Here is a 15,067-nt window from a genome sequence, read left to right as displayed (position 1 = left end):
TGACAGAGTGAGAATTTTCTCTTTAAAAAAAAAAAAAAAAAAAAAAAGAGGGAAACTTTAAATGCCCAGAGCAAAAATAGCAAAAGGGAAGAGAGACATAGACAGGTGTATACTTATTGTTGTTGATATTAAATCTCCTCTTTGAATAATTGGTATAAATATTACATAAAAAGCATTAGGAATATATAAAATCTGTAAAAGAATATGAACAGCAACATCCCTTTCAAATACACATGGAACCTTGACAAAGAAAGTGACATAATGATGACTGAATTGGTCTCAATAATTTTTAGAATTCAACGTCTTACGATTTCTTTTCTTATTCTAATATAATAAAACTTTTAAAAAAGTAAGCAACCCAGAAAAATTACATATTCTGTCATATTAGTATTACCCTTCTAAATAACATGTGTGTCAGAAAAGAAATATAAGAAAATTAAAACATATTTTGAACTCACTAAAAATAACAACACAATATTTAAAAATTGGTGCATATGACTAAAACAATGTTTAGAAGACAATTTATAGACTAAAATGCTTATATTGGAGAAATAGAAAGGTTTAAAATTAGCAAACTAAGTTTTGCCTTAAGAATGTAGAAAAAAGGGGCAACTTAATCGTAAAATACAGAAAATGAAGTAAATGTAAATAAGATAAAAGCAAAAAGATAAAACAGAAAATGCATAGCAATAGAGAAAATTAAGAAAGTCCAAGTTGGTCTCTAGAAAAGTTAATGCAATTGATATAACCCTAGCAAGACCAGTCAGAGGAGACAGACATGCATGCCAGAACACACACACACACACACACACACACACACACACACACACACACACACTGAGACACATACACAGAGAGCAACAGAGAGACAGAGAGGCAGAGAAAGAGACAAAGACAGAATTATCAATATCAGAAATGAAAAAAGGGGCTATCATTAGAGATCCTACAGATATTACAAGTACGATAAGTGACTACCACAAACAATTTTATGTTAAGATCCTAAAAATTTAGATGAAATAGCCAAATTCTGAAAACAAAAACAAAGCGCAGTCTATTAAGTACGCTAATCCTAGGAAGTTCAACTGAGTGGTTGCCCATCAATAAATGTATTTCCTCTTTGCAAAGATTACAACAGTAATAGATAATTGAAAAGACCTACAAAGCCATAGAACGTATCTTTATGAAGCAAAAATTAGGATACAGCAGAATAAAGAGGAGAAAAAGTGGGCGGAAGGAAAGAACAGGAGAAAGACTGTGCAGGCAAGCAAGAGATTTCCAGGCACAGCTCCCGCGGGTATTTCTTATTTGCACAGGGTTGTCCTTCACTTCTGGATTCAACCACTAAAATTTGAGCAGTAACACTTTGCTTCAGGAGAGTTCCCTAAATTTTCCAGCAGAGTTTTGGTGCCCCTCTGGCTATATGGCCAAAGAAGACTATCTATATGATTATGCCAAGTATACATCATTCATGTATGCTGCCAGGGGAGTTTCAAATATTAAACATCACACAATAAACATTGTTTATCACACTGTCTATATCTGAGTCAAGAGTCAGTGCCAAACTTCCAAGCATCCGTGCATGTAATTATAGTATCCTAATCCAGCCGTAAAATCACTTTTTCCTTTATATCCATATTAACATAATGAAGAAAAACAACATTATCTTATCAATGGAGACATAGAAAGCATTTGGAGAATGACTTTTTATCCAAAATATATAAAGAATGTCTACAAATCAATACTTTGAAAACATGCAAAAAAATTGCAGTGGACGTGAACATAAGCTTTCACAAAATATGAATAAATGACTCAAATCACATTAAAAGGGATCAATACTGTTAGCTACCAGAAAAATCCAAATTAAAACCACTGTAAGATAACACTTCCTACCACTATAATTTCTAAAATTTAATAAGCTGACAATCCCCAGTGTTGAGTAATATGTGGAACAACCTGAACACCCATACACGTCACTGATTTACGTCAGTAAAGTGGTCCGATCACTTTAAAAACTATCTGTTTTTTATAAGGGTAAATCTATATCTATCTGTTTACCTAGTAATTCTAGAAATGTATTCAAGAGAAATGAAGACCTACGTCCACAAATAGACTTACATAAAAATGTTTAAAGTAACTTTATTCATAATGATCAACTACTAAAGAGAAAATCCTAATGTCCATTAATGGTAGCTAAATAATAAACATAATTTTGCATAAACATTTTGCATAAACAATTTTGGCACAAAGAAATTATGATATATTGATACTTGGAATCCTTCTTAACACTATGAAAGATTACACCCTTGATACATGAATCTACAAAATATTATGCCAAGTGAAAGAGGCTATACACTAAAAAATACACACTGTACAATTCCATTTATGTGAAGCTAAAGAAGAGGCAAAAGTAATCTGCATAATGTGATTGAGAGAAGTAGTTGCCTAATGTTGCATTAGGGACCTTCCTGGTGCGATAGATTATTCTATGTCTTGATTGAGAAGATTGGTTACACATTTGACAAAATTTATTGAAATTATACATTTACGATCTGTGTATTTCACTGGTTGCAAAATTTATCTCAATATTAAGGAGCAAACATTTTAAAATATGATAAATTGTAACATGTTAAAAGAAATAAGACAGATACAAATAATACCTCTATGATTCTATTTATGTAAAGAAATACAGGGAAAGATAATGAGGAAACTTTCTGAAATGATAGAAAAAATGTTCTATATTTTGATTGTTATGGTGGCTATATGGGTAAACATATCTGCCAATACTCATTATAATGTCCATTTAATATATGTAGCTTTTACTTTTGTTAATTTTACCGCAGTGAAAGAAGAAAATCTTAACCTTAAATGTATATTAGAAAAGAGAGACTTAAAAACACTGTTTTGTGTATTGATACCAAGAAGTTGAAGAGCAGCAAATTAAATTCAAATGATATAGAAGGAAGAAAGTAAAGGAGATAAGAACAGAAATTAATGATGTAAAAAGCAACTTGTGGTACAGAGAATGAAGAAAATCAATAGGTTTTTTTTTTTTTAGTGAAAAAAGCCGTTAAAATGACAAACCCCTGCCAAAAGTAATCAAGAAATAACAAGAAAAAGAAAACGATTAGTATCAGGAAAAAAGAGGTATATTGATATTGATCCTTCAGACATAAAAAAGGATCATAACAGCATTATCCCAATACGTTTTAAATGACTTGGTGTGCTATGTCCATAGTGTCTTGAAAATGAAACAATTAAACTGCAGGTTCAGTACACTCTTACCTGGTATGGCAGCAGATGTTTAAAAAAGTACATTCTGGCTAGAGTAAACTGAATACAACTGGGGACTTATAATTCACTGGTACTTTTGTGTTGTTTTTATTTGTAAAACTATTTTATTGAAATATAGCATGTACATAGAAAAAGGGCACATTTTATCATCATATTACAAGATGAATTTTTACAAAATGATCACACCCACCTTGCTGGAGATACAATAATGAATAAGTAATGAATATTATTCTCCTGTCTGTGATACATTATTTAAATCTGGTTTTCCCCACGAATACTTTCTTGTTCCGGTGTCCTCAAGGCTTGTACTTTGGTCTTTCCTTCTAATTCTTGTAAACCCATCTACTCTAAATAAAACACAATTTTCTAGCTATCTTTCTTTTTCTATGCAATTGAAAATCAGTTGGTACCACTACATTCATGACCATTTTTCTCTACTCAGTGATCTCTCCTAAGATTATTTCAAGTCTTCATATTTCTCAAAATCTTGACTCTCCTGTGTTCTCCTTAATTCTCAGTTGGAGGCTTGAGGTGGGAGATCTTTAAATAGGACCCTCGTTAATGTAAGCCATCAATCTATAAACTGACCTCTACTTGTCATCTGCACCTGTTTCTCTCTCTCTCTCTCTCTCTCTCTCTCTCTGTTTGTGTGTCTCTCTTCAGCCTCTCTCTCTCTCAGGAAATATCCATCCTTCTACCTATGGCTAATTCATTATGCATCTTTGTTCTGAGTCTTACCTCTTTCTTCTCAGGAAACTTGTACCTATATTGTCGCTTCTCTTTCTTTATTTTCACTTTGCCACACCATGTCAGATTGTAATGTAAAACCAAATCAAAGCAAATATCTCTAGACTCCACTCCTTACTTTAGCTGCAGTTCTATCTCTCTGCTTCAATTCTCAGATTTCTTAAAAGACAGAGGAATGCATTTTCTGTTTCCTCTCATGCTTAAACAGCTTGTGTTTTATTGAAACAAATATATGCCTGCACTTCACCAACTTTTTACTTACTAAGGACATCAATGACCTCTGTGCCTTGATGCCAGTATATATATTTTAGCTCTCATCTTACTTAACCACTCATAGAATTTCATCAATTGAATATGACCCATTTAAACTATTTTTTTAGTTTTTCTTGAATTACTGTGGACCCTCCCCAGACACTTAAACCAGCAGATAGGAGTTTTGAAGATTAGAGTTATTCAGGGTTTTTGTTAGGGTCTATTTTCTTGTCAGTCTACGTCCTTTCCCCGAGATTAAAGGCTTCAATTGGTAACTTACATGCTGTTATTTCCAAGTTTTTATCACTAGACTAAGTTTTTTGTGCTCTGAACCACTAACTCATATACTCAAATACTTTCTTGACATCTTCACTTAGAGATTTAACAAGAATCTCAAAATCAACATGTTCAAAACTGAACTCATGATCTCATGCCCCAACTTTGGTCCATCTCCTGCATCTCCTTTCTTAGTGAATTCCATCAGTCGATACTCCTTTCTCTCACCTCCAATGTACAAAATCTGAACCACCTTACCTCCTAAGCATCTTTGGTAGTCGCTGAATAAATGACTCCAGTGATACATGGCACTAAAAGAGCCTGTAAGATGTTCGGGGCTGAGACAGGCAAATAGAGTGTTGTAAAATCTGGCTTGAAATAAGTAAACATAGATGTTTTAAACTTTATTTTAAAAATCAGCTTTGGAAATACTTACGTTTTTGTCAGCTGTTTTGGTTGTTGGTTTTGTTTTCTTACTGGCAATGAGTTGGTTTAGTTCCTGAATCATGATCCAGTCTTCTGAATTTCTTGGCAGCTCTGGGGGTCAGTTCTGTGGTATTGTCTTTGATTGCACTTACCGAACTTTTAGATTTTCTCATCCTGTGGAAATACATGATATTTGACCCATATATAGAATTCTGGTTCAGAAATTTCATGAACTCAAAGATAGATTGTGGTTTCCAGGCAACCGCAGCATATGCTTACTTTAAAAAGTAATGGTTCAATGACAACTTGAATCATCTGATAGTTGAGTAACTTATAGAGTTCTAAAGCTCTATACTTCTAAAAGTTCCCTCAAAAGAACTATGCTCTTTGATCTAAATGCTTATACAGTTGAATCCTGCTTAATGAGGTTTTCAGGGACATCAAAATTGCTGTTATATTTAAATCTTCAAATGGAAACCAATTGTAACAGTTTACTAAATATGTGCACCATGACTATTTTTATTCCAACTTCAAGTAACTTATGTGAGTTTGTACATATGTTTGTACACTTGTGAGTGTGTATATATATACATATACATATATGACATATATGACAAGATAATTAGAATTATATTTAAAGCTACGTACAAGGTTATAAAACTCCTGCTTCTGTTCTTCTCTTCATAATAAAATGTCTCAAAAGCTTATTAATATTAATGGCTTTAATAGAAATAATAATAGTTAAGATTTATTAAAATCCTACTACATACAAGGTAATTTGCTAAGGGATTTCCATAGACTGCTTCATTTAGTTTTCACAAAAACACCTGTGAAATAAGTACTATTAGTAACTGTATTTTCCAGATGAGAAAACTGAGGCTTAGCAAGGTGAAATAATGCTTGCAACATTCAAAAGCATTCATAAGTAGAGCTGTGATTTAAGTTTAGGAACATACTCTGACTTCACAGTTTACAATCTTTACCTTCAGCTTATCTTACATGCAAAGAATTATCCATTCGAGGTGTTGTTTCCTCATCTTGCTTTCTTTCTTTCTCTCCTCTCTGGTTCATATTCATATAACTCCAGTAAATCTACTGCTTTAATGTTATCAATGAACCTGGTGTTGCCGAATGCAATGTCTTCCTCAAATTCCTCAACTTTAAGGTAACTTATAATAGATTCAAGATCTCTATTTTTAAAAAGTACTCTTGCTTGACTTCTGTGATACAGCATACTATTTTGTTGTTCTTTCTTCTTTGCTTACATTTCTTCCTCCTTTACCTAAATTCTAAATGTTGTAATGGCTTTCTTCTTTTTAAGTCAACTCTCTCTTTTGGTGACTTTAATTCATATTGCTTACATAACATCTATATTCTGATAGATCTCAATCTATAACTCCAACCTTTACCTCATCTAGACTTTCTATGGAAGTATAAATATGTATATCCAAGTGCCTACGTGAACTTTCCACTCAGAAAAGATAAAGATCTCAAACGTGACATACCTAAGCAGAACTTTGAATTCTGCTCCCAATCTCACCCTCACATCTGCTTCACCTGCAGCCTTCTCCATCTCAACTAGTGGTAACATTTTCTTTTAAGTTTCTTAGGCGAAAACCTAGAAACTTCCTTGACTGCTATCTTTCATTTACACCCCACATACAACGTGTCAAGGAATCTTACTGGATTTACATTCAGAATGTATTCAGCATCTGACAACTTATTAGCACCTCCTCTGCTATCACTCTGACCCAAGCCTACATTATCGTTGGCCTGAATTTCTGCAGTTAGTGTGTAAATTGGTTTCATGCCTCCAACCTTTCCATCACAAGATCTGTTCTAAACATAGCTACTGGAATGATTCTTGTAAAAAGTCAGTCAAATAAAGTCATTCCCTGCTCAAATTCTCCTGACATTTTTCTGTCTCATTCAGAGTATGTGACAAAGTCTTTACAATAGCCCTGTAGACTTGCAACCCTCAGACTTCCCTGAACTTATCATTATTCTCTCCTTCTGACTCTCTTCAGCCACATACACGTGCTTCCATGCTATTTATTGAATATGTCAAGCATGCTCGTGCCTTATGGTCTTTGCATGGACTGTTCACTCTTCCCAGAACTCTCCTCCAAATCCAAATGGTCTTCTCTGTCTTCCTTAGAGTATTCGCTCAGAGTTCATCCTCTCAAAGAGGCCTACCCAGCCACCCTAATTAAAAGTGAAAGTTGCACCCCCACTTATATCTCTTCAGCCCCATGCTGCCCTATATTCCATAACACTTCAACTCCTAACGTATCTATAATTTATTATTTTTATTATTTATTTTCTAAAGCCTTCTGCAAAAAAGTAAGCAGAAAATGACATCTGTTTTGTTCACTAACATACTCCAAGTGCCTGGAATAGTGCCTGGCATATAGTAGTGTGATATACTGACCCTTAAACAACACAAGCTTGAGCTGGGCAGGTCCACTTACATGTCAATTTTCTTGTGCCCTTGCCATCACTGAGATAGCAAGACCAACCACTCGTCTTCCTCCTCTCAGTCTACTCAAAGTGAGGGTGGCTGGGATGAATACCATTATTATGATCCACTTAATTAACAGTAAATACATTTTTTCTTCTTATGGTTTTCATAATTACACTTTCTTTTGTCTAGCTTGCTTTATTGTAGAAACACAGTATATAATACATATAACAAATAAAATACGTTAACAACTATGTTATCAGTAAGGCTTCTGGTCAACAGTACTTCACGTTGTTCAAGGGCCAACGGTATTCACACACACATACACATATACATAAATGTACATGTATATATGCAAAAATTATATATAATTTACACCCTTGTTTCCTTATGCTCTTCCAATCATGTACAAATATGTAATATATAAGAATATGTATATACACTAAATAATGGAATGAACTCATAAAGTAGAAGGAGAAAAAGTCAGGGCCAAGAAAATTAAAAGAAAAATGCAAATGTATCAATATTATAGGCTCAAAGAACATATTTTACCAGTTCTAAAGCAGTAGCACTGAAGATCTCAGGTATTCATGTGTGCATTTATCCTTTGGCTATTATCAAGATGTAGCTAAAGGACCACTGGAGCTTTGGTTTGAGTAACAGTCTACCACAGTGCTGATGCAGAGTTTAGCCTAAGAGTAAGTGGATCCAGTGTGTGAACATGCTGGTAGTATTAATAAATAAGTCACCTGCTGGGAAACACACAGACCCCCCCACACACACACACACACTGCACAGATTCCTACTCATATTCATAGTTCAAATAAAGTCTCATAGCACACCCCTAGTGAGTAGTAAGTCATGTCCAGGACAAAGTCTGGCTTTGAAGTCACATTTGACTTGGCAATAAACTAGCACAAGCAAGTTCACTGTTAGAAGAGAATTTGGATAATATTTTAACTATCTTGAGCTTCAGTTTTCTCAGTATTATTATATAAGGGCAATAAGAGTGATACCCAAACCTTTAGAGGTTATGAAGATGAAAGTAAATAATGTATAGGAAACAATATTTATGATATCTTAATATGAGGAATTCTTTTTAGGTTTAGGGTATCAGGCCAGTTAAAGGCTGAAAATACATGCCTCGCTTGCACTCTCATCTTCCAAGGCACCCCGAATCTCTAGAGCCCAGTGCTATTCTTACAATGCTTCTTAATACAGTGGAGATAAACTCTGGAAACACTTTACTATTTAGTTTACAATGTTTTCAAAAGCTGATTCTGATACAGGTATGTAATTATGAACAGTAAATAGCAATTTATGCTCTCCTTTCCTCATGCTCTAGTAATAGATCAAATCATTTACTGTCCCATCAAATTAGGGAAAAAAATGAGAACATTAAGTCCAGTCAAGTCAAATGGGAGGTTTTTAAGATCCTGTCCTTTGCAGGAATATGGATGGAGCTAGAGGCTGTTATCCTCAGCAAGTTAATGCAGGAACAGAAAACCAAATACCACATGTTCTCACTGATAAGCAGGAGGTAAATTATGAGAACTTATGAACATGAAGAAGGAAATAACAGACACTGAGGTTTATTGGAGGGTGGGAGGAGATAGAGGAGCAGAAAAAATAACTATTGGGTACTAGGTTTAATTCCTGCGGGATGAAATAATCTGTACTACAAACCCCCATGACACGAGTTTACCTATGTAACACACCTTCACATATATCCTTGAACCTAAAATAAAAGTTAAAAAAATGGAAGATTTTTTATGTAAAGTTCCACATTGTTCTGCTATGACGATAAAGCTAGTGAAGGTGAACCATGAATCTCCTGGTACCAGAGAGATGAGGGGTCTATTCCTGGGTCTCTGGTTATCATCTGTCTGATTTATGTAGGCTGTTTCACTTCTCAGATTTTCAGCAATTTGTTGTCCTTTCTCAAAATGAGTTTTAATAATATCCATTTCACACAAATTGTTGTGGATATGAAATGAACTATTGTATGTGAAAGTGCTCAGCACCTCCTGTGAGACTGTGAAGGGTTGAGTCTTTCCTTCCTGTCTTCATCGCTATTCTTTTGTCACTGCCTAATCCTTTGTATTTTAATGTACCTATGCCTATGATTGTGTTTCCTATTCAGAACTTGCTTTGGAGTATTTGGCTTCTGGTTTGATTCTCTGTTACAGTTCTAGCCTCCGCTTTGTTGTGCGGATTGAGGAAAGCTCAGCCTTCCAGCCACCCTGGATGTTAGGCTCCCTTGGTTGTCTGTCAACACTGCTGAGACAGAGACCCCTCAGATACAAATCCAGCTATTCTGCCTTCTTTCGCCCCAGGCTTTAATTGGGTCTCAGTTTTATTGTCCAGTCTTTGTAAGTAAATGTCTAGCATCAAAGTACACCTTTATCTGGCAAATGGGAAAAGATGAAGTCTTAATTTCCCACTCTTTTGTTTTCTAGGTTCCATGGAGACAATTATTTCATAGTGATCTGTATCTATCCTCTGAGCAGGTGAATTTCTGTGCTACCTTGAGCTGCACTATTGATGTATACTTAATTTTGAAAGAACACAAATGTGGAAGGAGGATATGAAACTGAAAATTGTGTGTGAATGTTAAGGCCCACCAAGCAGGAGGTTGAGAGATTGAACAGAATCATACAGGTTCAGAGAAAAATCTTGAAGTTGGCAAAGAAAACCAGAATTTAGGGGCCAGGTATTAATATTTCACGTATGAAAAGGTATGGAGAAATAATCTCGAAAAACTGTTTTATCCTTTAGGTTACTTTCACTAGCTGCCCGGGTTGTGCTGTAAGCCTGGCTTAGCGGGCCAGATATGATTTAAATAGCAATGGGATTAGCAAACTCTTGTGACGACAAAGATCATGTGCATTCACTCATTCACCCCTTTGTTCATTCAGTGAAAGGAACATAATCTAAGCCCCAAGAGATCAAGGACTTGCTCTGCTTTGTTTTCTCCAATTTCCCAAGCTTCTACAAGAGTGCTGGGCACATTATAAATATGTGTTTAAGAAAAGAATATTTGTCCCAGGGGATTGATATTTTGGGGTTTTATCCTAAGTACAGGGAGAACCTTCTGTTTAGGACTTTACTCTCCCTACTATATTCCAAAATCACACATCCTGACAAGGTTGTGCTCCTGTCAGCACCTGCCATTTCTTAGACAAAAGTCTTGACCGGGAAGACAAGCACATCATCCTCATTGAAAAGGGCTGGATGCTCTGATTAAGTACGGTTTTGTGACATTCTGGGGATAATAAAAGGCCAGGACCTCATGGCCACTGCTCAGCCAAAGGAAAAAGGCCTTGCAGACCCTTTATGTGTCATTGACAGTGTGGTTGAACGTTACAAATCAGAATGAAGGGTTGCAAAGCACAGCTCAGAAATTTACAGGGTCTGCCTGGAAATGAGACAGACTTTCAACAATTTATCATGGCACTCACTATGCTTGCTTCAAGGCAGAAGGAACCATAAATACGGAGGACGAGAGTGAATCTGAAGTTTGAGCATTTTAATTCACAACAAATAAGCCTGTGGGCCTTATAGAGGCCATTGTCTCCTGGTGATTTCTTTGATTGTCATTTGTCATCTCTCCGGCAGTTGGTGTGGAGGCACAGCATCGAGTCTGTATAGATGTATGGAAGCAACCTTGCTCATAAATTTCAGTTGTACAAGACCCAGGAAAAAAGATATTTGAGATCAACTTGCCTAGCCCCTGTTTTATTCAGGTAAACTTAAATCATCGAGGATATTTGGGTTTCTGCTACTCACATGACTCAAAATTCTCCTTCATTTTTTATTCCACTGTACTTTTGTTATGCTGTGCAGCAAGTTGAATTTCATATTTAATCATGGTTTCTCTTGTTTCATTATAAAGATGGTTTTTGAAGGACATCAAATAAATTGCTTAACATCTTCCTGGGAATAGAGGTAGAAAGCGTATACTTTTAAAGTTAGCAGTGATACCATCTCTCATTTTTTGGCTTTTTAAAAATTCTATTCAGTAAACATAAAACATTACCATTTTCCAGCTCGTATTTAGAAGACGAAGTTCCATAATGAATCCATATGGTCTGTGGGTTCATAGTTCAGTGAGTCTAACCTTTTAGGAGAAATATACAGAAAATCCAATAATGCCACCACATAAAAGAGTTATAAACAGGGATCTATGGAAAGTCAGAGAAGTAAACCATTGACCACTAATCCCTAGGGGGCTAGGAAGAGGTGGAAAAGTAGCACCTTTATATACAGCCTCTTTGATATAGTTGAATTAATGGGGTTGTTTTGACTTTGCGACTATTTGGCCAGCCTGATGCTTCAAAATGTAAAATATTATTAAAATGTTTCCAAGAGTAGTTACAATAGATGTCCCTAAATCTCGTATTTCCTGAGTCTATCCATGACCATATCTTCACATTCCTCCTTCAGTGGTGGATAGTGGCAAGGCTATGGGGTAGAGTGTGGGGATGGGCTGCCACTCCCATGAAGAGTAAGGATTTTTGTGTCTCACGCCTGTAATCCCAGCACTTTGGGAGGCCGAGGCGAGCAGATCACGAGGTCAGGAGATCGAGACCATCCTGGCTAACATGGTGAAACCCCATCTCTACTAAAAATACAAAAAATTAGCCAGGCATGGTGGCGGGTTCCTGTAGTCCCAGCTACTCGGGAGGCTGAGCCAGGAGAATGGCGTGAACCTGGGAGGCAGAGCTTGCAGTGAGCTGAGACCGCGCCGCTGCACTCCAGCCTGGGTGACAGAGCGAGACTCTGTCTCAAAAAAAAAAAAAAAAAAAAAAGGAAAAGAAAAGAAAAAGAAAAAAATGAGTAAGGATTTTTGTGTTTCGAGCTATATATATATATATATATATGTCTATCTGTGTATATATAGTTTTTTGAGAAATAATTTACCTACCATAAAGTTCACCCACTTAAAGTGTTTAATTCAGTTGTATTTAATACATTTATAAAGGTGTAAAACCAACACCATAGTCTTTTACCATAATTATATCACCATAATTTTAGAACATTTTTATCACTCCAAAAAAATTATACCCATTAATAGTCACTCCCCTATCCCTCCCACCCTACACACACACACACACACACACACACACACACTCCTATCCCTCACTAGCCAGTAATCTCCTTTCTGCCTCTATAGGTTTGCTCATTCTGGACATATTATATAACGTGATCTTTTTCAGCTGGGTTTTTTTTCACCTAGCAGAATGTTTTTGAAGTTTATCTATATTGCTGCATGTATCGGTATGTTATTTCTTTTTATTAGCAAATAATATTCCATTTTATGAATATATGACATTCATTTATCCATTATTTGATTAGTGGATGATTTGAGTTGTTTCTAGTGTTTGTCTATTATGAATATGAATAATAATGAGTAATGCTGCTAACTAACATTTATATGCAAGTTTTTGTAAAGATAGTTTTTATTTCTATTGGACATATATCTAAGAGTCAAACTTGTAGATCATATGTTAACTCTATGTTTAACATTTGAGGAAATAAAGTTACTATAGATATATATTTTGAATGCTGAAAGTATATGTTTTTGTTTTTTGAGTTTACTGAGAAGTACATGTAATGCAGCCAAGTAAAGAAGCTATATGCCTCATTGTATTGGGTCTTACAAATGAGTAAGAATCATGTTATTCGAAAGATGAATGAGATACAGTGCTTCCAACAGAATGTTCGTGGCTCAGAAGGGGAGGCAGATCTTGAGTTGCAAGGTGTGAGGAAGCAGAAGAGAGAAGGCAGAGGGGACATAGGCAGGAAGGCCAAGAAAAATATCTTGAGATGGAATATTGTCAGCAGTCAGAAACTGGTGGGGAAGGGGAAGGAAGGAAGCGATCATCATATGCCAAGGCATGAATTGGGTGTAAAGGTGTGGTGTACTCACAGGAAATCAAAAAGCACAACACGAATGGGAGACTAGTGTTGAAAGAGGTGGCAGGCAACGAGTCTGACTAATCCCAGACCTAGAAACATGCCTCAAGGGAACTATTTTCCATGAAAGGAATAAGAAATGAAAACAACCATGAAGCACTTTGAAAAAAAGAACTGCCTATGAAAAAATGTATTATTATTAAAGTGTTAATGGGAAAAGCAATACCTTATTTTCAATTCAAACGACATTCCTTTACTTTTTATTCTTAAAAGTCATAAATGCCTATTGTAGGAAAATTGGAAAATACTAAAGAGTATAAAATAAAAATCAATAGTAATCTTACAATCCAGAAACAACTAATTTTAACATTTTAGAACCTACCTATATTTATTTTTATATTACAGCAGCTTATACAGTTAGAACTTTAAATGCAGTTACATTTATAGAGATTAAATTATAAAAATTGTTTTAGTTGCTGTTTACAGTTAATACTAGTTTATAAGCATTTTTCTGATTTACAGATTCTCCAAGAATAAGATTATTAAGACAACATAGAATTTCACTACAAGAAAATTAATTCATCAAATCTCTTATATATAGTCATTTATGACATTCTTTTATCTCAGCATAATCTATAAATGTTTTGATATCAGAAATAATTTCTTGACCTAGCAAATTGTTCAGTAAAGTGATTTCCAACTATATTAATTGAAATAAGTGTTAAAAAATAAAACTATTCTTTTAAAAGAGAAAAACATTTTCTATATTTATCTGGACCTTGCAGGAAAGAGACTTTCTAAGTATACATAAAAACAGTGAAGGTAATTGCAAAGTCAATAAATAATGGCTTTGATTACCTTTAAAAAATACAAAAACAAAACATTCACAGAAAAATTAAAAATAAAGAAAACCCAAGGAGAGTATTCACAAAATACTCTGAAGAAGTATTGGTATGAAGTGTTGCTATTCTTAGTGTATACAGAACTCATATGTATTACAAGTAGTGGTAGAGAGTTACTAATACAGTAATAAAGTGGGCAAAGGGTATGAATCGTCATTTCTCAAAGACAGTCAAATAACTGATAAATATTTTAAAAATTGTTTTTTACTTGGTATCAAAGCAAGCATAGCAATAGAAATGGGATCTTATTATTTTGCATATGTAATTAGCAAATTTAAAACCCAATGATTTTTGACTCAACAAGGTGTAGCTAAAATGTGCATTTCCTGCTCTCTTAGTGTAATTGCAGCAGTCCAGACTCTCTTGAAAGCAGCTTGACGACATGAAGTACATGTCTTTAAATTGTTTATGCTCGTTGATGCAATCTAAGGATGTTTCTAGCATCTGAAACAAAGACTGATGACCAAAGATATTAATGTCTGGCATTTGTATACTGTATCATGTATTTTCATTATCACAAAATAATTACTATAAAGAATGTTAAACAAATCATGGAGGGTATACATACATACATATAATGCTATGTTGTTTTTCTATTAAAAATGATACTTGAAAGAATATTTTCTAACATGGATTCATTCATATTATATATGTGAAAAAGACAGAATACAAAACTACTTATAAAGTGTTATACCAATTTTAGAAACATGAGCAGAGAAAAAGACTTAAATGAAACATATTTGTGATGTTAATATTGGTTTCTTCAAGGAAGTAAGCTACTGTTAACTAAGCT

At 34.8% G+C, this 15,067-nt stretch overlaps 1 long non-coding RNA gene across 5 annotated transcripts in view; it reads right to left on the bottom strand.

The window, feature by feature from the left end:
• LOC103887481 overlaps positions 1-15,067 on the bottom strand; it is a 75,508-nt gene that overhangs the window by 16,791 nt on the left and 43,650 nt on the right. For 2 of the 5 annotated variants that reach the window (XR_004176990.1, XR_001906349.3), the window contains exons 6-8: positions 11,493-11,573; positions 11,243-11,389; positions 5,003-5,166 (exon numbers count right to left, since the gene is read on the bottom strand). This is a non-coding gene — a long non-coding RNA (uncharacterized LOC103887481). Of the gene's footprint in view, positions 1-5,002; positions 5,167-9,150; positions 11,097-11,242; positions 11,390-11,492; positions 11,574-15,067 lie in introns of those variants that run through there. The other 3 variants (XR_002524295.1, XR_001906348.3, XR_001906350.3) reach the window with 2 other exon arrangements.

This window comes from Papio anubis, chromosome 11 (genome assembly GCF_008728515.1).
Source record: "Papio anubis isolate 15944 chromosome 11, Panubis1.0, whole genome shotgun sequence".
NCBI lineage: Eukaryota > Metazoa > Chordata > Mammalia > Primates > Cercopithecidae > Papio > Papio anubis.
This window is presented reverse-complemented; position numbering and strand designations above follow the sequence as displayed.